This window comes from Rhamphochromis sp. 'chilingali' (genome assembly GCF_963969265.1).
Source record: "Rhamphochromis sp. 'chilingali' genome assembly, chromosome: 11".
In the NCBI taxonomy this organism is placed as follows: domain Eukaryota; kingdom Metazoa; phylum Chordata; class Actinopteri; order Cichliformes; family Cichlidae; genus Rhamphochromis; species Rhamphochromis sp. 'chilingali'.
Window position 1 is genome coordinate 33565747 of NC_137938.1, and position 26153 is coordinate 33591899.

The 26153-nt window shown below is 40.3% G+C and overlaps 1 protein-coding gene across 1 annotated transcript in view; it reads left to right on the forward strand.

The window, feature by feature from the left end:
* Window positions 1-26153, forward strand: part of thsd7ab (thrombospondin, type I, domain containing 7Ab) — a gene marked incomplete at its 5' end in the record, with an annotated part of 205505 nt that overhangs the window by 40096 nt on the left and 139256 nt on the right. The gene's annotated exons all lie outside the window — the stretch shown is intronic.

Here is a 26153-nt window from a genome sequence, read left to right on the forward strand (position 1 = left end):
TCTTGGCGGCTGCACGCTTGACTTTTCTCAGTTCATGGGCAGTTATTTTGCGCCTTGGTTTTTCCACACGCTTCTTGCGACCCTGTTGACTATTTTGAATGAAACGCTTGATTGTTCGATGATCACGCTTCAGAAGCTTTGCAATTTTGAGACTGCTGCATCCCTCTGCAAGATATCTCACTATTTTTGACTTTTCTGAGCCTGTCAAGTCCTTCTTTTTACCCATTTTGCCAAAGGAAAGGACGTTGCCTAATAATTGTGCACACCTGATATATGGTGTTGATGTCATTAGACCACACCCCTTCTCATTACAGAGATGCACATCACCTAATATGCTTAATTGGTAGTAGGCTTTTGAGCCTATACAGCTTGGAGTAAGACAACATGCATGAAGAGGATGATGTGGACAAAATACTCATTTGCCTAATAATTCTGCACTCCCTGTATGTCTGTAATGAATCACTGATTGTTGGACTAATGGTGATGGGTCAGATTTTGCTCATCCCTAGCATCAGCTTATGTTTAAGATATACTTGTTGAATTTTTGCATGAGGTTTGTTTTTCAGAACAGACCTTCCTCTCGTAGAATTTCTGTACAGTGTGTATCTTATCTTTTTTTGCTCAGTATCCTGAGGGGTTACATCCGTTTTCAACTATTCTACGCCAATGTTCAGTGCCAATACAGGAAGCAATGTCCCCTTTGTGCAGTGATACAGAAAATTAAGATTTGGAGGTCACTTCCGTTGATGGGGGTTGATGGGCATGTAAATCAGACAGAGGCTGTTGCCTTTGACTTTTCATTAACCTGCAACTTCAACCTTTTTTAATTAGTTGCTTAACTATCTATGCAGCTGAACTAGTTTAAGCTGTTTTAGTTAGTTTTGTTTTGTTTTTCAGTTATTTACCATAACTTCTATGCCCGCCATGCTTTTATAAACCATACTTTCAGGCATTTGTTAAATATGGAAATAAACCATGCATTTGCTTTTTTTTTAATGCTTCGTGGCATTAATTTAACATGTACTATTTTTAATAAAACAGCTAACTCACTCTCAACAAAAAGCACATTGTCCTTTTCTATTGCATTCTAATGGATTCTAAGACACTTCAAAGGGAGCAGATGACGGTGTGACAAGTCCTCAGAGATAAAAAAAAACACGTTCTCATCTGCATGACCTGTTTTTCAGTATTAACACTGGTAAAATGTAAAGCTCTTCTGACCTTATTAATAGCATGCAATTTAAAGAAACAGTATATATAAATGGGTCATCATAGCGCAGAGAAACAGAATATGTCAAAATATTATCATTGAAAGGCTAAAATACATATTTCTCTGTTGATGTGCGTGTTTGAGAATGAAACGTCTCTCAGTGCTGGAAGCGCGTTCATGGCGCCGTCCTCCAGCACGGAATTGTTGACAGTTTGAGCAGGAAAAATGTTTAAAAGTGACTCAAAAGTCCCAATATTTCATGAAAAGTTCTTGCTGGAAAGTGAGTTTTGAAAGGCAGAAATCTCAGTACTTGCCACAGTACATGTCACGCTGCAACCTGAGTATATACAGTACAGTAGAGTATATTACAGTTTGTCAGCTTAGGCGACAGCAAAATCATAAATATTGCACCATTTATCCACAGTGGGGATGTGTCTCTCAGTATCAACAGATTTAAAGTTGCGTAAATGGAAAACTTAAAGGTTCATAACTGCAGAAATTAAACACACAGATTCATGATGCAACAACATAATACTCGAGGATGGGTTTTAGTCTTAAATTACGTTGCCTTTTTTTGCAAAGTGTCTACTCATTTCCTGAGCTCCCCTTTATTGCTGCATTGACCTTTTTTACATTGGCAGTGTTTGTTATTTTCTTTCACACTGACAGTAAACATTAATGATTAGAGCATGTTTGCAGCCAATCCATTTCACCATGGCTTACAGTAAGCATATGTGTCCAAGCACATGGCTGGAGCTGCCATATGGAAGTGATGGCAGCTTCCCCATTATTCATGCAGCTGAGTAACTCTGAAAGCACACTAAATCCCGCTACTGAGTAACACCGCATTGGCACCTTATGTTGTTGGACAGAAATGTATGCTTCTGCTCAAGTGTACAAACAGTCTCTTGCTGTTATTGATTTGCCCCCTGGTCAATCCGTTACCTCCAGTAAATTATGTCTTCGGGGAGCTTTTTAGAAGATCTGCTCTTTAAAGTAATATGATAATTCCCAGTTTTCCACAAGCCACAGCCTGATGTTTTTAAAAGGTTAATTATGGCCATCGATTTTTTTAAAACATTAAAAAACAATGTTGAGTTAATTATGGTTTTAAATGCTCATGCATCTCTTCTTATATTTAACTTTTCTGTGAACACAATGTGAAAAATGTGACTTTTGTGGAATCTCTAAGTTGTCTGAAAGCCTGTTTACTGATTTTTATGTGATCTTCTGTGAAAATCCAAAGGATGTGATGGTTACGCTGGAGTGTTGTGTCCCATTGCCTGTTTGTGTTGCTAGAATAAAAGTTGAGCCCACTCTTCACTAATATCAACAAAAGACATCGATTTCAACACAGGATAGCAAAACCAAGCTGGAGCAAGATGACATCAGGTATCTGGCAGCTACAATAGATTTCATGTCATTTTTGTGTGGTAGCAGGAAAGCTGATGTCAGTGAATGTTTAAAAAAGACAGTTTCTTTAGACCAAACAAAAATGTGACCATCAGGAGAAAACTGCAAATGAACACCAGAGGATTTGAGTCATGTAGAGATCAAAGGAGCTTGCAAAGAAAAGCGTCTGGACTTCTTTAAGTTGCTTGAAGACGTTTCACCTCTCATCCGAGAAGCTTCTTCAGTTCTTCTTCAGTTCTAAGGTCAAATGGTGGAGAGTCCCAGATATAACCTAGTGGGAGTAACCCCCCACCATTTGACCTTAGAACTGAAGAAGCTTCTTGGATGAGAGGTGAAACGTCTTCAAGCAACTTAAAGAAGTCCAGACGCTTTTCTTTGCAAGCTCCTTTGACTACGATGACCTGGATGACTGAGAACCTTCACAGACTCATGTAGAGATCTTTATTTGGCTTTAGAGATGAAATCCAATTCAAAACTGTCATAAGTGTTAGAAATTTATACCAATAAAATCACCAACCAATTTATTAAGTACACCTTAATTTTTTTTGTTGGTTAGATTTAACAAGATGCTGGAAACATTCCTCAGAGATTTTGTTCCACATTGAAAAAATAGCATCACACAGTTAATACACATCTATGATGTTACTCTCCACATCCACAAAGGTGTTTTGAATTCAGATCTGGAGAACTTTGAGTACAGAGATGTCACTGTAATGTTTAAGAAAATGGTTTGTGACCAGCTTTGTGACATGCTGTATTGTCCTGCTGGCATAAAGTATGAACATGGTCACTAACAATACTCAGTCGGGCTGTGGGGGTTTAAGAAGCCAAAAGTAGTTAACAACAAATACTGACATGCAGTTATTTATGCAGTTACTCAGCTGCATGAATAATGATGCATTAGACCAGATAACTTTCAAACCTTCTAATCTCCAATTTTGGTGAATTGTAGCTTTGCTTTCCTGTACTTAGCTGACAGGAGCAGCACCCGATAGTGTCTTCTACTGCTGTAGCCTATCTGCTTCAGAGTTTGATGTGTTGTGTGTCTTTCTTACACCTTACTTGTAAAAAGTGGCCGTTTGTGTTACTATGGAATCTTGTCATTCTTCTTTGCCCTCTAATGTCAGTGCTCACTGGATATTCTCTCTTTGTTGGACCATTTTCTGTTAACCCTATCAATAACTGCAGTTTGCCTACTGGTGGTGGTCAGAGGGCCTGGTGGCACCAGTGTCCGGCAGCCTCGCCTCTGTCAGTACGCCCCAGGGCAGCTGTGGCTACAATGTAGCTTGCCATCACCAGTGTGTGTGTGAATGGGTGAATGACTGAATGTAGTGTTAAGCGCTATACAAATACAGGTCATTTACCATTTAACTGTGTGAAAACATTTCAGTAGATCGTCAGTTGCTTAAATACACCAACAGCGATGACACATTCAAAGTCACCTAAATCACTTTCTTACTCATTTTGAGTGCACAGTTTAAACTGTGTCTACATGCCTAAATGCAGTGGGTTTCTGCCATGTGATTGGCTAATGAGGTATTTCGTAAGGCAACAATAAATAAGATGATGGTACTTTCTACAATAATAGCCAACAAAAGACAGTTCATAGCCAGCTACCCAACTGGCATGGCATTATACTTTCAAAGATAACTTTCTTGGCTATTTGCTGAGGTGTGCTCAGGTGTGCAGTATATTTGCAAACTCATTGTGACTTATAAACACACATTTTATAATGCATCACAACATGGTGAGCGTCAGTTTAACAATTTTAAGCTGCTGGCAGGAAAATAAGAGAAATCATTAATGTTTTCCAGAAAATTGAATGGGGAGACCTTTATACAAAGAGGTGAGAAATAACCAGAACCATGACTATCCTGTGGCTGCCATCAATATCCTAGCAACCGCCTCTCAGAGGCTCTATAATCTCCCCCATCTAGCCTCTACAAGTGGGAAGGATGTGAGGGAGGGGGGTCAGAGGAGCGGATAGTTGGTATCCAGGCGCTGTTCTCCGGATGGAAAAGCTTGTGATCACAGCTTCATCACTTCCAGTCATCACTCTGGATATTTCAGCAGAGCCCAGGTGGCATCTTCCTGTTCATTTCTGCCTCTTGATTTGATTAGGTATAATGCCACTTGTCATGCTGGTGTCATGTGAAATGGAGCTCTGGCCTGCTGCCTGCTGTTAAGCTGTTTCAGTCTTAGATTCAAAAACAGAAATAGCCTCTCTGGAAAGGTTAACCACTACATCCACTTGTGATGTAGTGAGCAAGGGCACAGCTTGATTTTCTTTAAATGAGGTAAATCGAGTTGACTGAGAGAGGGCTTCCTGCTGATCACTAATGCTCCCAGTAGGATTGCTGGATCCACCTTCATCTGGCAAAATTGTTCAGGTGCTGCTGCATCAAATTCATCCCATCTTTGAGAAGGCCTTCATGTGCATCCACAGTTTGACAGTTATTCACCTCTTCTGTGAAAGGCAGACAATACCGTCTATACGCTATACTCTGTGCTCCTTTTATCTTGCAGAGATGCCATGATGTGGGTATCACTCCGGTTCCTTGGCACACTAAATGCATGCAGCAGTTCTTATGAATTATTCAAAGGTTTTGTTCTTATAGTTGCATACTTGACATTGAGCTGTTTGTGTGCCATTTCTTTATCTACGGGATCCCACACAGAAAATCCATTCCGTAAGATAGCGGGACCACATCTCATACTGATTTCCTATAGGTAAAAATGAGTATCAGAACAAGGACATCTATACCGTTAGCGTTCTCAAACACATGCTGCATAGTAAACATAACACTGAATAGGTATACCAGAAACCTATTCTTTTCACTCAATCAGGACAGACTGATTCTGACAAGTGTGCCCAAACCTCTCTGGTATTATATGCTCACACCTCCACATGCGTAGGCATGGGCACAAATTAGCACAAGCAAGAGGCTGGTGTCCTATGGGAAAGGCAGCTGTCAGTCTTTAGATCTATTCTTGGCTCTGGGAGTCTTCACTCAGCTGGGGGAGTGAAGGAGCCTTGACAGGTTTTATAGTAATCAATCATTTGTCCCATGGCTGTTCCACAATTTAATATCAGCATCAACAAAGAGAGATAAAGGGAACATGTTATTCACTGGTATCAAGGGCAAGCTGTGTTGTCTTTTCCAAATGAGTAAAAGAAATAAATGCACATGACATGGCAACATATGAATAGTCAAATGGTCAGCCATTCACAGGAGATACTACAGGTATTGGCAATTGAGCCTCATGATGCTAATATGTATGCCTTCTGCCCTTGCTCTTTATGTGCCCCCTCCCCCGGCCAGCATATCTTGCAATTATAGCTCAACATCCTAACAAGAACTCCCAGTGGACCACCAGTCAGTGATGCTGTCAATTTGGTAGCTGAGATGGCTGGAAATGTCTCATTACTTTGCTGAGCAGAAGCACCAGCTTTAACTCTTTGTGAACTTCCCCCAGAAAGTCATTATAAAAGAATAACCCCAGAAATCAGCAGCTACCTGCGCCTAACGGTAGGCCACACAATGAATAAATCATACTGTGTTTTAGAAGGAAGAAAAAGGTGATGAGAGTCAGCGAAGGTCCAGTCCTCTCCAGAAGTAGCCAAGTACTTTGTTACTGTACTTAGCTAGATTTTTTTTTTCTTCGGATGTTTTACTTTTACTGCCTACATTTGAGAAACATTTTTTGTACTTTCTACTCGAGCTCATTACTTTAGCTTCAATGGTATCATTTTTAAATTCATGAAATGGTAACAGACAGTATATTGCATATTGCTGAGATGCTCTTGTGTAGCTAGTGTTACGTAATCAGTTTTAGCCCGGTTCTTTTTATTCCTCGAGCATCCAGAGATGACACCGGACTCAGTAGTCATTTTCACAAAACTTTATTCATCTTTACTCATCTTCACTCATCTTCATTTATCTTTACTCTTCTTCATTTATCCTCATGCATCTTCTAGAAGGGAAGACTTGCCAGGCCGGTGCCCCTCTGCAAAATCTACACTCCTTTGTCCATGAAACACAGTTTTGTAGGGGCGACCCTATCATAAAACCCCCCACGGTGTGCTGCAAACTCTGTCTGTGTCTATGTGCACGAGCACATGAATGCCTACATGTGCGCATTCCCGCGTGTCTATGTGAGTGCTTGTGAGTGACTGTGTATGCATACCTGTGTGTATGTGTGTGCACATGAGTGTGTGTGCACATGAGTGAGTATGCGTGTGGATGTGTGTGCGTGACAGTTAAAACACTGTGGGTGTAGGTGACTCCCTAGAGGTCATAAAACCCATCTCCCTTCCAGACCACAGTTCTCCAGTTACAAATGTTTTTAAAAAACAAAACAAAAACAAATGTTGAGACCCCCACCCAGGTATCCTCTGGGGAATTTCCATTCAACATTAACTCCTCTTTGTCTTACTTTCATAGTTCAAGTGGGGGAGGGTCTCCTACAATCTACTCCTAAGTTCACGACACAGTCAGGCCTTTATTACATTAAGGGCAGTGTCAGTGTCTCTACAATAATTCTACATTCTATGTTAACACATTTCTAAACTCTAAAATAAGCTAAACATTCCTACACTAGCTAGATTCTCAACAAACACCAAACTGTTTGCATGTGCATTTTGTGGCACAAGGGTTTGCTAGCCAAAGGTTCAGCTACTAAGAATGACGTTAGCTTCAGTCAGAGGTGGAGAGAGATGTAAGAAAGACAGGACAGGTTATATTTAAAGGTAAGGACTGCTCAGTGACACTTTCCATTATAGGACGTGTTCAAGATAATGCATTTTCATATTGTTGAACATTCTACAAAACACAATAAGTATACAAACTTCAACATTTAAAAAAAAATGTTGCATCAAAATAGATTTTTGACAGGAAAAAACAGGTTAGCTTGCAGTCCTGTGGTAAAGCACTCTGCTGGACTGTTGAACAGTGGTTGTGGTGCTTGTGGTCAGTGTTAGGGTACATAAAGTACAGTAGATTCATTTGCATTTAAGATAATGATGCTTAGATTAAGTTGCTGAATTTAAATCTCATTTGTATTCTTATATACTAATATTATTTTATTATCATATCAATATAGCACAAGGTGCAGTTACCTTTGCATAAAAATAGATGTTTGAATCGTCTTTCAAGGAGCTTCTTTTTTACTTTCTTACATTAAGTACATTTAAGAACCTGTGAAGTTCAGTGTTTAGTGATTCAGCTTTTATTGGAGTATGTTTTAACACAAGTATCTATACTCTTACTTAACTAAAGAAATTCTGTACTTTTGCCACCTCCGGTCCAGTCATTGCACTTCCTTTCTGCAGACAGAAGACATCTGTCCACTGGCTTGATTTAATAAAAAATCTAGAGGTATGCATGGTGTGTAAGATTACAGAGCTGTCTTTTAATATCTAAAGCAGCTGTCAGCTACATGTGACCTATTTTACCCATGTGAGGGATTCAAGCCATTGCATTCGGAGTTAGTTGGGCTGGAAGGTTTTTGCAAAGTAAATGAAAAATAAAGATAATCAAAAGCAACCGAGATGAAACAAAGTGAAATGTTTCTGATTGCAAATTGGAGGCATGATTAAGAAATTCAAAGGTTTCAGCCTGATTTCACCTTCTTATTCTGTATTTTCATCATACACTCCAGTGTGACATGAAATAAAGGCAAGCATGAAAAGAGCTAACAGAAGGCGGTGGGTCGATGTGGTGGTACAATCACAGCCTGTCTGCTTTGGCCTGCTGTGTGCTTGTGTTTGTGCATGCATGCGTGTGTTTGTTTGAATGTCAGAGTGTGCGCATGTGTGCATATGTGTGCATGTCTTGAACGGAGCTTGGCTTCAATATCTACGTTCTCCGTCCAACACCTCCCACCTCCCCACTGCTGCTCAATCCGAGTCCAAGAAGGATCTCCCGTAGGCCCCAGAAAGTGGGCCTGCACCTCAATAAGTTTTTCAGCAACTGGGCTAGAAGTGTTACTTTCTTAAATCCAGTATGTTTAGGTGATTCGTAAAACACGAAGCCCCACTGTTCACTTGAATTAGCAAACTGACAAGCGGTAATTTTCCATCTATGTTGCATCACCAGGGCTTTGATTAGCAGAAACAAAAGCATGTAGCTGAGTTCATTTTCTGAATTTTAATAAATTACAAAATTTCAAAGCCTTTCTCTCACTGACAGCGCTGCATTTTTTCTCAATTCTGTCTAAATTCAGCCTCAAACATGTTTTTGTCGCCTTCCCACTCCTAAGCCCACACTATTTTGAAAAAAACAATAGACTACAAATAAGTCTTGTGTAGAATATTCACATAATTCACTTGCCCCTCCCTTCCTTCCCTCCCCATCTCCAGCTGCCTCCCTCTTCCCGCTCCACCACAACCACCCACACATGCAGGGCCTTGGAGTAGGGGTATGTCACCAGGGTGCAGAGGAGGCTACCCCCCCCCTCTGTCCCCTTCTGGCTGCCTCTGCCTCAATTTTATCCCACAACTTAGACATTCACATTACTCACACTCTCATTACACATACATATAGGATCTTGGGGGTGGGCACGATACACGGAGTCCAAAGTACCATCAGGGTGTACACCCCACCCCTGGCATCGTTGCCCACCTCTCAATTTTAAATACACGTAGACATTGAGGGCTAGCAGGAGGGACCATGCGCTTACCTGCTGCTCTCTGGCAGGTAGCTCCATGCCCTCCTGGGTTTTAAATGCACCTTAGAACACACATGCATCAACATTACAATGAGCGGGTGGAGGGAGGTTCGGAGTCTTCTCTCACCCCCGTTCTCTGCGACCTGCTGGAGCAGGGGGGCTAGGACTAGGAGGAGGAGTTGGCCGTCCGACTGCGGTCTGGAGTGTGGAGCCTTCCTGCTGCTGCGGAGTCGGGGCGGTCTGCCTCCCCCCACCGCAGGGAAAAGGGAAACACCACCTGGGTCTGGGTGCAGTTCTCCCCTCCAGGGGCGGGGGCACCTAGACCCGGTTTGTAGAGTACGCTTGGGGAGTGTGATCGTGTGTACAGCGTCTCTTTATGTCTGTCTCCACGTTGGTTGAGTGTGGAGTAAGTGCATATGAGAGCATGAGGGTGGGAATGGATGTTTGTATCTGTGTGTGCCTGTATGTCTGTGTCTATATGTCAGGTTGGGTGTCAGGCGCCACCTCTCTGGGGACATCTCAGGCCCTCCAAGGTTTGGAGGCCTATCTCCCCCTACCACCACTTCCCCTGCCAGTGGCGGACCCCCTCAGACATCGGTGCGTTGGTGGTTCTTTGTGTCCGGGGATGGGCGTCCAGGTACACACCGGCTCACTCCTTGGCGGCCGCTTATCGGGGCCTGGAGCCTGGGGCTCGCTCGGGCCACTTCGGAGGTGGGGTGCCCCCGGCCTCTCGGCCTGGGGCTCGGTCACTCAGGCGCAGCTGGCTGCCGGCGGAGCTCACGGGCGCGTCACTGCAACTCCCCCTGGCTTCTGCTCCACGGCTGCTGAGTGAGCCCTCATCTGGGACTCTCCTCAGCTCTTTCCGGGACAGTGGCGCGGCTGCCCCTCTGTTGGTCTTCCTTGGTCTCTTGTGTTCTGGGGGCCTCTGGATGTCTGGAGTTTTGATCTCCTCCACACCTGCTTCACGCCCTGGAGGACGGGGCTGTGGCCCCCCCACACCCTCTAGCAGATTATTACATGAAGGAACCTTTTAAAAAAACAAAAAACAAGCGCGTCCATGCTCACAGGTGTACACACGGGTGATCACACCCACAAACTACACCCTTTTTGGCTCCTACCTCAAAGCACACTGTGTTCTGTTGATCTTATGTGCTGCACAATAATGTTTAACATTTAGTATTTACTGTCATATTCCCATATATCATTGTGATGTTGTTTATTCTATTACTCTTGTTCTCTTCTGCTTGCTTTCTTTTTTCTTTCTCAGCAGGTGATCCAGGTGATTGATATATGCATTTTTTTTTCTCTGCCCGTTCTGTTGGTTTTTGTCTTTTGCCCTTCTCCCCCGTCCCTCTTCTCAGCTGTTTCTCTTTCCCTCTTTCTTTCTCCCCTTCTTTCCCCCAGTCAAGTCTGTCCCGTATTCAGTAAGTGAAAATAAAATAAACAATAAAAGGTGAATCAAATGGACCATTACGGCAAGGCTGGGATGGTCAGTTTGGTAAAGTAAATCCGTTGGGCATCTTTCTTTGCCTTTAGACAACAATTCTGATGGCAAAAGAGCCAAACGGGACAGGCCAAAAAAAAAAAAAAAAAAAAAGAATATTCACATAATAGCATGAACATTTTCTAAGCCCTAATATCCCCTTTAGTACGTTAAATATGGACATTTTCTCTCTTTAGTATCTTTAATGAATAAACACATCGTCAGATTCCTTGACTGGCTAAAAGAAAGCTCAGTATTCTGCGTTGAACCAACTCTAAAATTCACTGGATGCATATTCTGCAACAATGAACTGTTTTTCAAAACTCAACAGTTTGTTTATGCTCATGCAAGTATGTGCTGTGCAAGTAAAACACTGTCTGCTTGAATCACAACATCACTCATGCACAGAAATAAACCAATGTGTTACTGCTGTGAGGAACATCTGGACTGGTGTTTCACAGGCTGGAGGATGATCTACTTTTAACTGGCTTTGAAAACTGGCTCTGTAGATGATTTCAAATGTGGCTGAGAGCTGATTGTGCTGCCATTGTGTTGTTGGTCAAAATGCATACAGGTTCACAGATGGAGCACCTTGTTTTTTCCCGTATAGTTCCAGTGGCCTAGTTCTAGTTCTTTGTTCTGAACTTCTAAAATGTATCTGATGACTCCTGTGATAGATAGTGTTTCTTCATTTTTTTTTAAAATAAGCTCTTTTTTGGACTTTTTGAAAAGGGTGTGCATTTGGATAGAAATGGCAAGACAACCGAAAGTCAGTTTGGAAGGTGAGAGTTTTTAGAGGCGGTAGAGCCACTTCAGGTGGAAGATGTGAGGGAAAATATGGAGGAAAACTCGCTTCACTGAATGTGATTCATGTTGGTAACAAGCTGGCTGATGCTATTATGCTTAACTTCACTAAAATTCAACATACAGTTACTTATCTGATCGATGTTTTTTGTTTTTTCCAGTTTAGCTTTCCATTTTTAACTGAAGCGTCGGCATTGTTTTAAACAGGTTTTGTATAATGAAATCCTCATTTTTCTTTATAGTTTTTTAATTTCCCCCCGCCAGTACAATGCAGGTGTTCGTGCATAATATAGAGCCAGGCCAGACAGTTCCACTATAAAAATATTGGTCTCAAAATGGCAATCACAGCCCCATATAAGTTGAACCACCAAATAATTCAACAATTTTTTTTAGATGCAGCCCACTGATTCAGTTTGCTATTTTCCTTCTGCTGAAATTACCCTTACTTCCACTACATAATAATGCAAAATGTTTGCTACTCTGTATTGCCTAAATGTGAGCTGGTTCTCAAAAGCCACCAAATCCAAACTGGCTCTGCACCAGTACTGACGCTGCCTCAGTGGAATATTGGTTACCTGCAGATTTTCTCCTTATGTAAGGAGTCGAGCTGAACCGTTGACACTGAAACAATGAAACAGGTGCAGCTTCTCTCAGATATCTAGCACAGACATCTAGCACATTTGATTTTAAGCATGATAGATGTTTAGATTCTTTTCCATAACACAGTACCATCGGAGAAGCATCTGATAGGTCCCAGATTGATTTTGCAATATGACAGTAACCCCAATCATGCAGCCAGAAACATAAAGTACTATCATCAGAGGCAAGACGATCAAGGAGCCCTGCAAAGATAGTGTGGCCCCTAGAGAGTTTTGATCTCCACATGGAGTCAGTCTGGGATTACATGAAGAGAAAGAAGGCATTGAGACAGCATAAATCCACAGTAGAACTATGGCAAACTCTCCAAGGTGCTCAGAGCAACGTTCCTGCCAAGTACCTCAAAAAAAAAAAAAAAAAAAAAATGTGCAAGTGAAAGAACTGGTGCCATTTTAAAAGCAAAGTAGGTGGATCTTTATGACTATACTGCACAGGAAAATCGAGACACCTTAGCTCATGGCTTTACTTGAGCAATAAGAAATAAAATATCTATATTACCAATAGATATTTTACCTTTATTATTGATAAACCACAGTAAGTTTCTATTCTCTTATTCTGGGTTATGTTATTTATACGGAGCTCTCTGCTTTGGACTCTAACAGTCTTTCATAGTACTATAGGTGGTTGAAATGGGATTATGGGATGACTGTAATTGTATTGTTCAGTAATTCCAAGCTTTGTTGAAGCAGAAAAATGAAAATGTTCCAGTCCCAACACATGGCTTGATATGAACTGCTTGTCTGGGAATACTTGAATCGCATTGTAGTTTAGCATAGCACTGAAATAATGGAATTGCCGGTATACTTAAAGCAGCTTGTGTTAGCTTTTCATTCATAATATCAGTCTTGAGTGAACAGTAATAATTACCACTGGTGTCATGTTCCACCGCATATCCCATGTGAGCTTATTCTTATTGTCATGATTCATTATTTTCTCATCATGTGCTTTACACGCTACCTTACCCGTCTGACAGAACAGTTTTTCTCTGTTATTAGCAGGGATGCGATAAAATCTAAATCAAAGCATAAAGCATAGAACAACTGTCTGTAACGCCTTTATTTGCCTTGCTGTTTACTAGCATTTAAGTTCACAAATGCCACTAATTTCACAGTGATGTATCGTTGAAGAGCACACTACATGCAGTGTTTTTAAATTAGGTGATACCTAACAGTGTTATCTCAAAGATTCTCATTGTTGTGATTCAGTGCACATCCCTCTAGCTAATTTTAATCCCCTTGTTTAAAGAGGCAGGGCTACAGAGTAGCCCCCCTCTAGCATCACTCTTCTATTGGATTGTGATGTAAAGTGTGATGCATTGTGGGAGGTGGTAATCTAATCCCCAATGCTGGCACTCCTGAGGGCGAGAGATCTCGCCATGTGATTGAACAATTTGTCTTAATAAAGTGACAGCAACGTCACAAAGCCACCACTCCTCTGAGCACCTGCTCAGAACAAACGCATGCACAGAGCCAGTGCAGTGCACAGATACACTGAAAGACACACCTCTGACCTCCTAACAGGTGCACTGCACGCTCTTAATACCCAACCACAAAGCCTCGTTCCACGTTGCTTGCACTTTACCCTCGAGTAAATTCATTCACAGATTCATTCTCTTCTTTTGCATCACCATCAAGAAAATCCACACAGCACGAGCTTAATCCACAAAAATACAAAAGATTATTCAACTACTACAAGCTCAGGGCTGGATATTTTTGTCAAAAGCGGATTTGGGCTACCAGATGAAAAAATGTAGATACATGTTCCGGGGAGTCTTAAATACTGCAGATTGACACACTAAGATCAACACCTGCATGAGTATAATTCAGTAATCCTGCAGCTTTCTGTGGTACCTCTGTTATTTAAATTAATGTTATTGTTGAAAGGTCAGTTTACCTTACACATAGAATTTCTTGCTTGTCTCGAATGGGCTTTGCATAACCTTACCTTCTGTATAAAAGATTTGATTTCCCCTTTCCAGTAGTGAAGAATTATAAATTAAACTCCCAACAGCATCACTTTGCAATAACAGTGCCACAGTTTCTCCGTCAGCAGTTTTTCCACTAAGAATCTGTTGGGAGTGAGGTCTGTGGATAATCCAGAGAAACAGGAACATTGTGCCTGGAAAGACAGATTTCTGTTGAATTTTTTAAATGTAATATTTCAGAGCTTGAGATGAAAGCAAACCTCTCATATTCCAATGTACCAAAAATATTATATATATTTTATTATAGGATACATACCACTAGTTGTTAATGCATACATGCCTGAGGATTCTGGCACAAAAAAGAGATTCTTGACGACTATCTAGATTATTTCTTCACCCATAGCCAAAACGTGTGCAAAGGAGGTGCATAGGCCATTGTAAATTAGTTAATAAGTAATACTGATTATGCGTTTATGCTCTGCAAATAACAAATAGCAATTTTACAAATGTATTACTGAGCAATATAATCAACTACTTCTATAATTAATCTCTTGTTCAGGAGATACAAAACAACTCCACCACTGTGGACTGCAGCTGCTAGTCCTTGTTCTGCTCTGCATCATCAGTGAGCTTGGTGCCAGCAAAATGTTCCTAGCTTAGTGGGTTGGTTTGCAGGATAGTTTGTTAACTCTAAAACACTAGAAGGGAAACTTTCCATGCTTGTATTTTGTGTTATTGTTAAAGATATGTTATATCTTAATCTTTCTCAATGCTTGACTTTATACCAATGTTGGGCCCAGCACTGATGCTACTCTGCTACATGTGCTGCAGACGGTGCTACAGCTGTCAAAAACACTGAGGCCATGGTGGAAATAGTTTGGGTCACTCTTCTGGACAAAAGGTGCAAAAGTACTCCACGCATCTTTTCTATTATTAAAAAAAAAAAAAAATCAAAATTTATTTATATTCAGTCATATGGGACAAAGTATACATCAATACCAATTTCTCCATGATAGGCCATTCAGTTAAAGCTCTATTCCTTATAGATGACAGGTGTTGGAACCAACTCCATACACTGTAATCCAATCTTGACTCACTCCATGAATTATGGATGCACCTGCTTCTCCTTCTCCACCTCGACAAAAATCGAACATTACAAGATTTGCACAGAGGTTTTTTCCAGGGTTTTTGTTTTTGATCCCATTAAAGGGTTCAGGTGTTTATGATGCTGTGTCCACTCCCTGCACACCAGGGTTGGGCAAACTACAGTAAAATGGTCATCGGATTGGGAGCGAGCTTGGTTTAGGGAGGGTGTCTGGCTGACAGCTAGTTTGGGCTCAGTGGTACAAACTTGTCATCATGCTTTTGTTGTTGTGGGTGTCCTTGAATAGCTGCAAACAGTCACATACATATTGCATGTTTGTGGGGTTGAGAAGGAGATGAAATACCACACCCTGGCAAGAAGAATACCATGCACTGGGAAAACAAGCACCCCTGCTGTGTGTACTCATCGTTCTTTCTCTGGCTTTCTTGCTCTTAGTTAAATGCCTTGAACAGTGTGTGTCACTGCTGCTCTTGTAAAACCCGCCAGTGTAGCATCTCACACACCAGAGGCTTAAATCCATGGGCCACATTCGCTGAGCCTCTGACACTCCTGGTGCAGCACTGAAACTTCCTTCACCCCCCCCCCCCCCTAACCTGTACCCTTTGCCAAACCATCACACCCCTTTAGGGGAGACATTCGTGGGCCTGTCAGCTCATATTTGAGTCAACGAGTAAACAAGAGCAGACCTGGGATGCTGCTCAGTGCCAGTGGTAGGGACTAAAGTTGTAGTCGACGTCTGTTTGTTGTAAAAGTATTTGTAAAATTTGTATCACCTCAGTACAGACCAAGAGGATTCATTTGGTAAGTAAAGATAAAACACTGCGCCGCAGTGAACGCCTTATTTACTGTTACCACTGCTAGTGACAGTACTATGACCATTGTTGTTTATTTTTGTTTTCCCTTCAGTGTGTCTGCTTAAAATGCAGGGTGTGTTCTTTCACCTGCCACAACCTTTAAGAATATTCTGGGGACTTTATTGTTACTGCTTGTGTGTCTCTATTTTCCTTTTTTGGCATTCAGCTGCTGCTTATAAAAAGATGTACGCAAGGAAGATCAGCTCAGAGCTCTATGGATATCTAAGTATCTGAAGTATTAATAGCGATACAAATATACACAATAAAAGGAACAGGAAGACACATGCCAGTGAGGCTGCTGTCATAATAGCATCAGTAATCTCCTGTATAGTAAAAGACTTTTTAAAAAGAAAAACTACTCCCTCATTAGTGAGACTCATTACTGTACACTGTGACAGACCTCAGCTCTGTTTCTGTTGAGGTTGGTTTGACATCATTTTCTTTAAACAAAGTTTGCATACTTACAACAGACGCACAGCATGAGATGCTACCCATGTCTGAATATTTACTAAAGACCACTGCATTATTTCCATCCACCATTAGATTCAGCATTAGCAGTGACTAATTTTGCTCCCATACACACAGTACACAGTTTTGTCCATTGATATCTTACAAAGCAACAGTAAAATGTGAATTAAAAAAAGAAACAAAATGATCAAATTAAAAATGAAATGGCCGAGTCAACACAAAGGAAGAAGCAGCAGCTTCAAAACATGCCAAATAAATGGAAACAAACTGAAAACTATTTTTTAAAGCTAAATCATGACACACCCCTGCTGTCATCATCCAGTCTATTTTTCTACATTTATGCTCATATTGAGTGGTTCCTCGCCTCATCATTCACAGTCATTGTTCAGTGCTGAGTCGATCCTTTAGCAGGTGGGAAATAACTATGTCTGTGTGTGAAGGTTAAGTTGGTGGGGTTTTTTTTATTTGTGAGGCATTTCTGAAAATAGGCAATCAAAATACTCCTGAAAAGACAGGGAAAGTGGCAAGATTCAATGAAAGAAAAAGGAGCATGGATAAAAACTACTGCTCTAACTAATGCTGTATGAGAATTTCCAGATGAAAATGATATAAGGTTGTATATAAAAGCCCTGCAATACAAATGTTGCAAAGAGCAGCTTAACCCTCTGGGGTCTCGGTCAGTTTTCTTTTGACTGTATAAAAATCTGATTTAGACACTGCTACAAAACACAACCAAGTACAGAATTTTTAAAACAACCTGAGCTATTTGAATATCCGTGATGTTGTAGTGCTAAGGACTTCAGACTATGTTTGATAAGTAATCTGGGTCCAAGCCATGAAGTGCTTTAAATGTGATGAGTAGGCTCTTAAAATCAATTCTAAACCAATTTGCAGCCAGTAGAAGGACTTTAAAAGTGATCTCTTTTCTTGGCCGGTGTTAAATATCTTACAATGTGAAGTTTAGGTAATGATTTCTGATTAACCCTCTCAAGGCAACAGTTAAAAACGAACAACCTGATTACCCCACATACATATTTTATGAGTTTTTTTCACTCAGAAGTACCACTGCAGGACTTGGTTGTGCATTAGCAACAAAAAGTTTAATTTGAGCCTGAGAGCGTTAAGATGGTCAAGAGGCTATTGCAGTAAATCGAGTTGAGTGGAAGCAAAAGCATGTGTGATGGAGTCTGTATAAGTGAACATGAACATTTAACAAAGTTTCTCAGATGGAAGATGGATGACTTTGCATGTATGGATTTAAAAATAGTTGATCATTACACGAGAGGCTTTTACAGAGACGTCTAACAGAGACATTTAAAAATACACTTATACACTTAGTATGAGTAGTTATTAAATTTGATTACCTTTGTCTTTTCCGAGAACCTTCCCAGTTCAAACCCTTTATCTGTGAACTCCCTCTGTCTATGTGTGGGTTTCCTCCAGGTGTCCGTCTTGCTCCCACACTTATGGCCTGTCTAGGGGTGGCCAGACCATGACCATGACCCCAAGCAGCACATCACACAATTAACACTGTTTGACGGTGATTTATTTACAATGAGTGGATTTAAAACAAAGGAAAGGAGCGGACTATAAGTTCGGGGTTGACCTAATGCCAAAATAACAAACAAAAGGAGCCTATCTCAAGGATAAATAAGCGTACCTACTCAAAAGACTTAAACCAAACGACAGCAACTTAACTCCCTAACTAACAAAAACATGAGAAAACTGTAATCAAACAAAAAGGCAGTCCACCCCGACATGCTCCTGTATCAAACAAATATGGCTAGAGAGGGATTGCAAAGTCTGCCGGTTGGGATGGGCCGAGGATGAATGACTGGCCGTCCATGGTGGTGTCATCTTATACGTTGCCTCCAGGTCATTAGCCAATCCGTAAGGTCCGTCCCCTGGATCCACCAATCACGGAGAGGTACCTGCACACTCGACAATAGTCATAACAGCAGAAATGTTAGGTTTATTGGTTATTCTAAATTGGACATGGATGTGAGGTAGGCAAGGTGCTTAAACTTTTAAATGTGACTTGTTTTTTAAAATCCCTTCGAGTGATGAGTGAGACTAGGAAAGTCTTGATGCATGCTCAGTCATCCAGGTAAGTAAATCTCCAAAAGTTGATTCTGTTCATTCGGACGTAACGTTTTCAGTGGGAGAAACGTTTCGTCACTCATCCAAGTGACTTCTTCAGTCTCAGCTGACTGCAGGTTTCCCCAACCTTATAAACAGTACATTTGCATAATGACTGAAACTAACACCACTGAAGGACCAATGGTAATTAGATTTTCAGTCTGTAGAATATCAGCAAACCATCTACAAAAAAAGAATTGTAAAAGGGAATGCCGAATTTTAATAACACTGTGGAGAAACATTTGTGTGGTATCCTCCAAAAGGCCAGCATCATGTTGCCGGATGCTGTTTAGTGATCAAATTTTAAAAATGAAAAAAAAAAAAAAAAAGAGTAAAGAAAAATAATAAAAACCAAAACTCTCCAGTGCAGCCATTGTGCTGCACTGGAGAGTTTTGGTTTTTATTAACACTCCGCTTCACTTAACTTAAAATAATTTCTTTATATGTTACGACTAAGCTTATTGAACAATAAGTGTCACAGTGATCCACGACCCATGGCCAGTGGGTAAGATCATAATATTGTGCCACAACATTAAAATGTGCTTCACCAGACACTGAGTGAGTCTAAAAGTGCCTCAGTATTGAAAAGATGCAGAGATAAATAGGGAAGTGAGGAAAATAGAAATCTCAAAAATAAACTCCATGAAATCTTGATAAAGGCATTACATGGAGAAAAAGAAAACAGTCAAGGCACCTAGTCTTCATGCAATGATTTATTCTTTTTAGCATCTTCGAGTGAGGCATTTGTGTCACAAAACAAGCACACATGTGTCTTTTGCTCCAACGGACTTTATCTCTAGTATGATTGTGAAACACTAAAACTGATCTGTCTGAAGTATTCATTCATTTTCTTGACCATTTATTTAATTCAGGTGTAACTAAACCTAATACAAAGGGACATATAACCACTCGAGCCCACATTCACACTTACAGCAAATTAAAGAATCACCAATTAATCTAACAAACATGTCTTTTGAACTGTGGGAGTAAACCAGAGTACCTGGAGGAATACCAGGAAGAAGCCAGCAGGAGCGAATCCAGGGCCATCTCTGAGGGACAGCAGTGCTAGCCACTGTACCTCAGCTGAAAATTTTCAAAATTACAATTAACAATTAACTCCAGTGTCATACAAGGAACAAATGGTGGAAAGCATGTGATTATTCAGTACTGAGAAAATTAGGTGTATGAGGGTCTCTCATTTTCTCCTGGTAAGTGGTGCCTAGTCGCAGAAAGTCAGAGAACCCTGCGAAATGGTTCAAAACCCCCAAACAGTACACATTACTTTAATATAACCCAGGAAAAAGCAAGTCTGAAAAGCTAGCGCCAGTTTGTTTTTGGTATTTTTGCTTTGGAAATGATTAATCAACTCATAAAAGCAAATTAAATTTAAAAAGCTTAGTCAGTCATTGCATTTTTTCAATCAGTTTTTAATTAGCATGCTTTTAATGTTTTGAGATTGCCTTGTGTAAAGATTTAATTAGAACAAAATTATGTTGCGCATGCTTTTTTTTTTTCACTTGATTTTCCTTACATCGGCCGTATTGCCATCAAAGCAAAAGTAATTCTTTTTATCTCACCCTACTTGTCTTGAAAATGCAAGTATTTTGTTGATGTTGGTTCCTGAATAAGAAAGTGTGTAATAATGGCAAGTCATGGAGTTAATTTTAGTTTGGCTTCTGACAGTGTTGACATTTTCTCTGACAGATTCATACACAGACCATTGCCTTAGAGCTGTGGGAAACTGTTTGTGTAACACACTGACAGTCTAAATCATGAAGCAAGAAAGGCTCATTTGAAGTCAGACACTTTCTTGTCGCTGTTGTTGTGGTGACAAACGGTGGTACAGTGTTACAAGCTGCAGGTGTTTCACTCTGGCTCTGTGCCCGGCCCTGACCCTTTGACTCAAAGAATTCGGAGAATTTCTTTGTTGTTGCCAGTAGCGTTATCGTCACCACCAAGCATGTGGGTGTTTTTAGGATTGGAGCGTGTTCTCTCTAATTTATCTTGTCACTCTTCCATCCTCTGAGGGTGTTTATGAGCTAACAGGAAAACACAAACTCTCTGTAAACAACAGAACATAGTCATCCAGTTCTCAGTTTTGGCTGCTTATGCTGTTTGTCATGTCTTTTTTTTTTTTGCTGCGGCTAAACTCCAGATGTTTAGAAACATGATTATGCTCTTTGCTGGCATGAATGTAAATGTTGCAATTAAAAAGATACTTGATTTGCCTGCTGAAACTTGTATTTGAGTGAATCTGGAAATTATTTGGCTGTTGTTCTCGTCCTACATATTTTACTATAAATTAAAAACAACATAAAGATCATTAATTTTTTTTTAATGAAAAAATATTGAGAACCAGGCTACATTTACATTGCTGTCATGTAAAGGCACAACAACAAAGATGTGTGTTAAGCAAAGAACTCAGTAAAAGAAAAGAATATATAGGATGTGGGATTTAGAGGTAAATCGCTTAAAAAGAAGTGCAGACAAAAGCTAAATGGCTTGTGATCATAAATTTAAACTGATCAAACATTGCCAGAGAGTTTATTTTTAATGTGCATTGTGGGGTGCAACAATTCCAGGTGGTTGGAGCATAAAAACTCAAAGCAGTTCTTCTAAACCTGCAAGACGTGCAGGCAGCCAGGAGTTAGTTATGGCCCCGAGCACCACTCCAGGTAGCAGTGATGTAAAATGGCAGCCTGGCAATGAGAGACTTATAGATAAACAGTAACTTATGCTTACCACATCTTTGAGTGAACAAAAGCCCTTTTCACCTATAAGATGCAGTGATAATAAGAACTAAACAACTGATAATTAACGATTGTTATCATGAAGCATTTAACTGGACCGAGTATAAACCATGAATTATTAATGAATTACACAAAAGGCTGTAAATGTTTATTTATTGAGCCCTAGCTTTGTACTCACTCATATATGGACACATCCTGTGCCCTAAAAAACAAATTGCATTCATCTGTGCAATATCCAGATGATAGAATTTACAGCATAAACAATTATTAAAGTGAACTGCCTGAAATCAGGGGCGTCTCCAGAAGTTTTTAATATGGGTGGCAATCCGGGGGCCACTAAAAAATATCAGGGTGGCACACCAAAAACAGAATTTCTAGTTTTATTATTCTGTTTTTAAATATAGGTTACTTAAAAAAAAAATATGGAAAAAAAAGAGAAAGAAAATAATTATATGCCTCGTTATTTTTCTGCTGATGCAATTGATACTTCAAGGAGATGCATATAAAGATCAAATAAGTTTTTAAAATCAATAATAATCTGTCTTAAATAACAAGTTAATGTTTCAACTGAAGGGTGTCTTCCTCCCTCTTGCTGAAATTATTACCAACATGAGAAAGTCTTGCCGAGGGGGGTCAGCAATTTTTTTTAAATTTATTTTTTATTTTTACTTTCTTTTGTGGGGGGGGGGGTTGGTTGGTTGGTTGGTTGGTTGGTCAGTGCCTCCCAGGCACAAAGCCTTCCCATCTACAGTATTTCCGAACTAAGCAACAAAATCATTTTGCTTTTGTTGAGATAAAGAAGTTCTTTCCTATACTGTCCATTTTCTATGTAGGTACTGCTCGCGATAAACAGACAGGTGGATAATCTCCTCTTGTGTGGCGCACACCACAACTAACTGCTGTAGTGGGTGGCTGTTGCTCAGGAGATAGAGCAAGTCATCTATTAACTGGAACGTTGTTGGTTTCATCCATTGCTCCTTCAGTCTGAATGCCAAATTATTACTGGGCAAGATACCGAACCCCAAGTTGCTCTCCAAGGTGTGAATGTGTGTGAACGTTAGACAGAAAGCACCTAGGTGTGGAAAATGTGCTTGTATGAATGAGTATGATTTGGTGAATGAGGCATGTTCTATAAAGGGCTTTGAGTGCTCAGGTAGAAAAGAAGAAGAATAAAAGTGTGATATAGGACCATATATCATTTAATGAAAAGGGCTCACCACCTAAAGAAGAGCAGCAATACACAGTACACAGTTTCTGCAGCACTATATACATGTGGACATTATTTAAAACGTTGGAATCAAGTTAAATGCTAGTGGAGTGGTGACACTTTTGCACAAGTAATAAAGTAATAAAAAAGGAGGAGTCATTGTAGGTCCAGATTCCACACATTGGCTGTCAAAAGTGCCTCAGTCTGACTATGCAGTCCTAAAGAAACTGCCGACATATCATAGTAGCATGACATAATAGCTGTTCTACACAAATGCAGTAATGCACTGAAGTTTTTGCCATTTGACAGAAAATGTTGGAATATCAGTACCTTGGATGACCATCAAGCCATTTATCTAATTTATCTATGTCTGTTTGGCAGAACTGATGATGGTGAATATGAAGTAAAATTAAGATAAATATAATGGCTGAGTGTTAGGATAAAAATAAATTAGCATGATTCTTAAGCTTCAATTCAAAACACCAATGAAAATTAATATACACATTAAATGACTGTAGCACCCTGTTGCTCTTATTAAGCTGTAATATGGAGTATGCAGATACTGCATGCAGAAAGGAGCCCAGATAAAAATTGAGAGGACTTATTTCATATTGTGTGACTTGTTGAAACGTCTGCGTCTGTTGGACGCAATGAATAAAAGAGTCAGAGGAGCTCCTTCAAGCTGTGCAAGCACAATCATGGTATTACAGTTAATGAAATTTAGATCAAGTGTGAGCAGAGAGCTTTAGTCAATGTGGCTTAACGCTGCACAGCCCTGGGCACCAATCACACTGAAGGCAGGCTACGGTTAACAATCATCCATGAATGCTAAGCTGCTCAAAGTATTCCTTCAGATGTTAAGGGCTAGCCTTTGGTTCTCTTCTTTTCTCCTTTAACTTTTGCTCTTTTCCACAATAACCTTTCAGGCACATTGTTGCCCATTTGGACCTAAAGGGCTGGTATCCATCTGGTGCTAAATAATGACTTTGTGACCATGCCCAACAAGAAATGGCAGTATTTATAGCTGGCTGTGCTCTTTAAACACAATAACAATGCACAGTTGGCCTTTGCCTTGTGCAGATTTGTTCTGTAGCTCTCGGCAAACAAATGCAGTGCAGAGCCTAATGTGACTCAACATGGCAAGTCCAATGTGGTAATGCTTAGTTCTTCCAAAGGCTATGCAAACATGCAATTATCCCATTGTAGTTCATACGGTTAATTCTGTCTAAACTGTGATGCTACATGGAGAGCTGAACTCTTAGAAAGGAGCTTTTCAGCTACTCAAACAACAGTAGTTTCATGTACAGCGTTGGAGCTTTGAATAAAAAATTGAGCTTACATAATCAAACTGACATCTTGCAGTACTGCTGTGGAACTGATGAATCAATTTCCGAGGATGAAACTTAAAACACCATCTCTTCATCGTGAAAAAAGCACTTTGCTTCCACGCTTTAACAAACCTTAGAATATTATGAAAATGCTAAAAGAAGGGTTATTTATGACCTGCCATATAATAAATATAGTCATCCATAAAATCAGACCTGTGTGAAATCATATTTCTGAGATTTGATTTAATCTGACAATTTGACTGAATTCATTCTCTTTCACTGAAATTGTGTGGGAGAGCCAGCCCTTAGATACATAACCTCACTTTTACTCTTCAGACTGTTGTTTCTTATTACTCTACAACATACTGACACTTTCCTGCTGCTGTAGGAGTCTGACATTGTTCAGCTGTGGCTAAATTTCCACATATATAACACTGCACTGACCCTGAATGTCTCAAGAACACCAAATTTTTGCTGATTGTGGCAAAGCAACTCGTATTTTATTTGACCTTTTTTATATAGTTGGACATGACAGCAGAACTGACAGCTCTGAAGTCAAGACACATCCACTGGCTGTAACATCGCAGTGAAGCGGCAGCCAGTCAGCGGCGATGATCCTGAGATGAACCTCGACCCTGGCCGAGAGAAAGGTCCTGTCTTTGAGTGCCGGACCCAGTTGTGGATTTGAGAAATAACAAACAAACACAAGCAGCGAGAAAGAGAGCGAGTGTTACAGTGACCCATTCATTAGTGAAGCTAACCCTGCAGGGACAAAGAAGCTGTTCATTAAATAGACACTCGAGGCCCAGTCAGAGATCAGACTCTCACCCCAACAGTGAGGATATTACACTTCACATATAGTGCTCGGAGGAAAGATCCCATTATGAGGCCCGAGGACTCCCGGGGGACCTGCTGGGGCCCTGAGTATTACAGGGAATAGATAATTTCATTATGATTGAAGCTAGGTAAAAGTGCCTTTAGATCATTTCCCTTCTTTTTGGTGACTTTCAGATTTTTTTTTTCATCTTCAAAGTACCTGATTTCTCTGCATATTAATGTGCTCTTGGCTTCTGCGTTGCTCTGAAAAGAAGTAATTTAATTTCTATGGTCAATTCAGTCATGAATTATGAAAAAAGAAGCAGAAGCGGAAACGAGAGTAATTCAACCTATGACGTGCTATAATGCAGTCAGTTAGATAACACCTGTGTCGTCTTATTACTTACCAGGTGTAGCTTTACACACCAGCTGTTACAATATTAATTGTCACTGTTTAGAGTCCTACAGTGCCTGTAATAAATGGTTATAGCAGGGTTGCAGTGGATTAAATCACAGGTGTGTTAAACTCTGGTTTGCATTTTGTGTTTTGTATGTTTCTTTTTGTTTTTTGTTCTTCTGCTCAGTCTTAAAAAATAAAAACTTCTTGGTTAGGCTTATGGAACGATTGTGGTTTGAGGTAAAATACCCCCTTCACAACAGTAACTGCACACTGAAAAATGATGAGTAGCATGTGACAATGCAATAACCATAGGCATCAAAATCTGCTTACAAAGGACACCTTTTCCATAAAAGATCCATTCCAGCAGCTCTGATAAAACAACATTAAGTGATGTCCCAGGAATGAGAATGGGCTTAAATGTAATAACACATAAACAGGCATACCATAAAGACAATACCACAATAGAGCAGACTCTGATTTGCCTTCCCACGCATTGAATCATCAGTATTGGTTCGTTTTGGAAGGTGATTCGGTTGGTGGCCTCCAGCTTGCACTAAAATGTTCACAGCCGAGTGTGAAGTGGTGGGAATGAGAATCAGCGCCTCCAAATCTGAGGCCATGGTTCACAACTAGAAAAGGGACAAGTTGCTGCCCCAAGTTGAGTTTAAGTATCTCAGCATCCTGTTTATCAGTATAGAAAAAGTGAAGTGGGAGATTGACAGATGTGCTACCACTATTGGTTGTTTTACTTCCCATCTTTGTCTTTTTGCGTACCCTGTGTCCATTTGTTCCCTTCCAATATTTGTAAGTCTGTCTTTCCTGGCTGTGTCCACCTCAAGTTCATCTTCAGATTTATTAAAGGTATTCACACCCCTACTGTGTGTTTGTTTTGGACTTTTTAACCTCAGTGCAAAAATTCGTGTTTC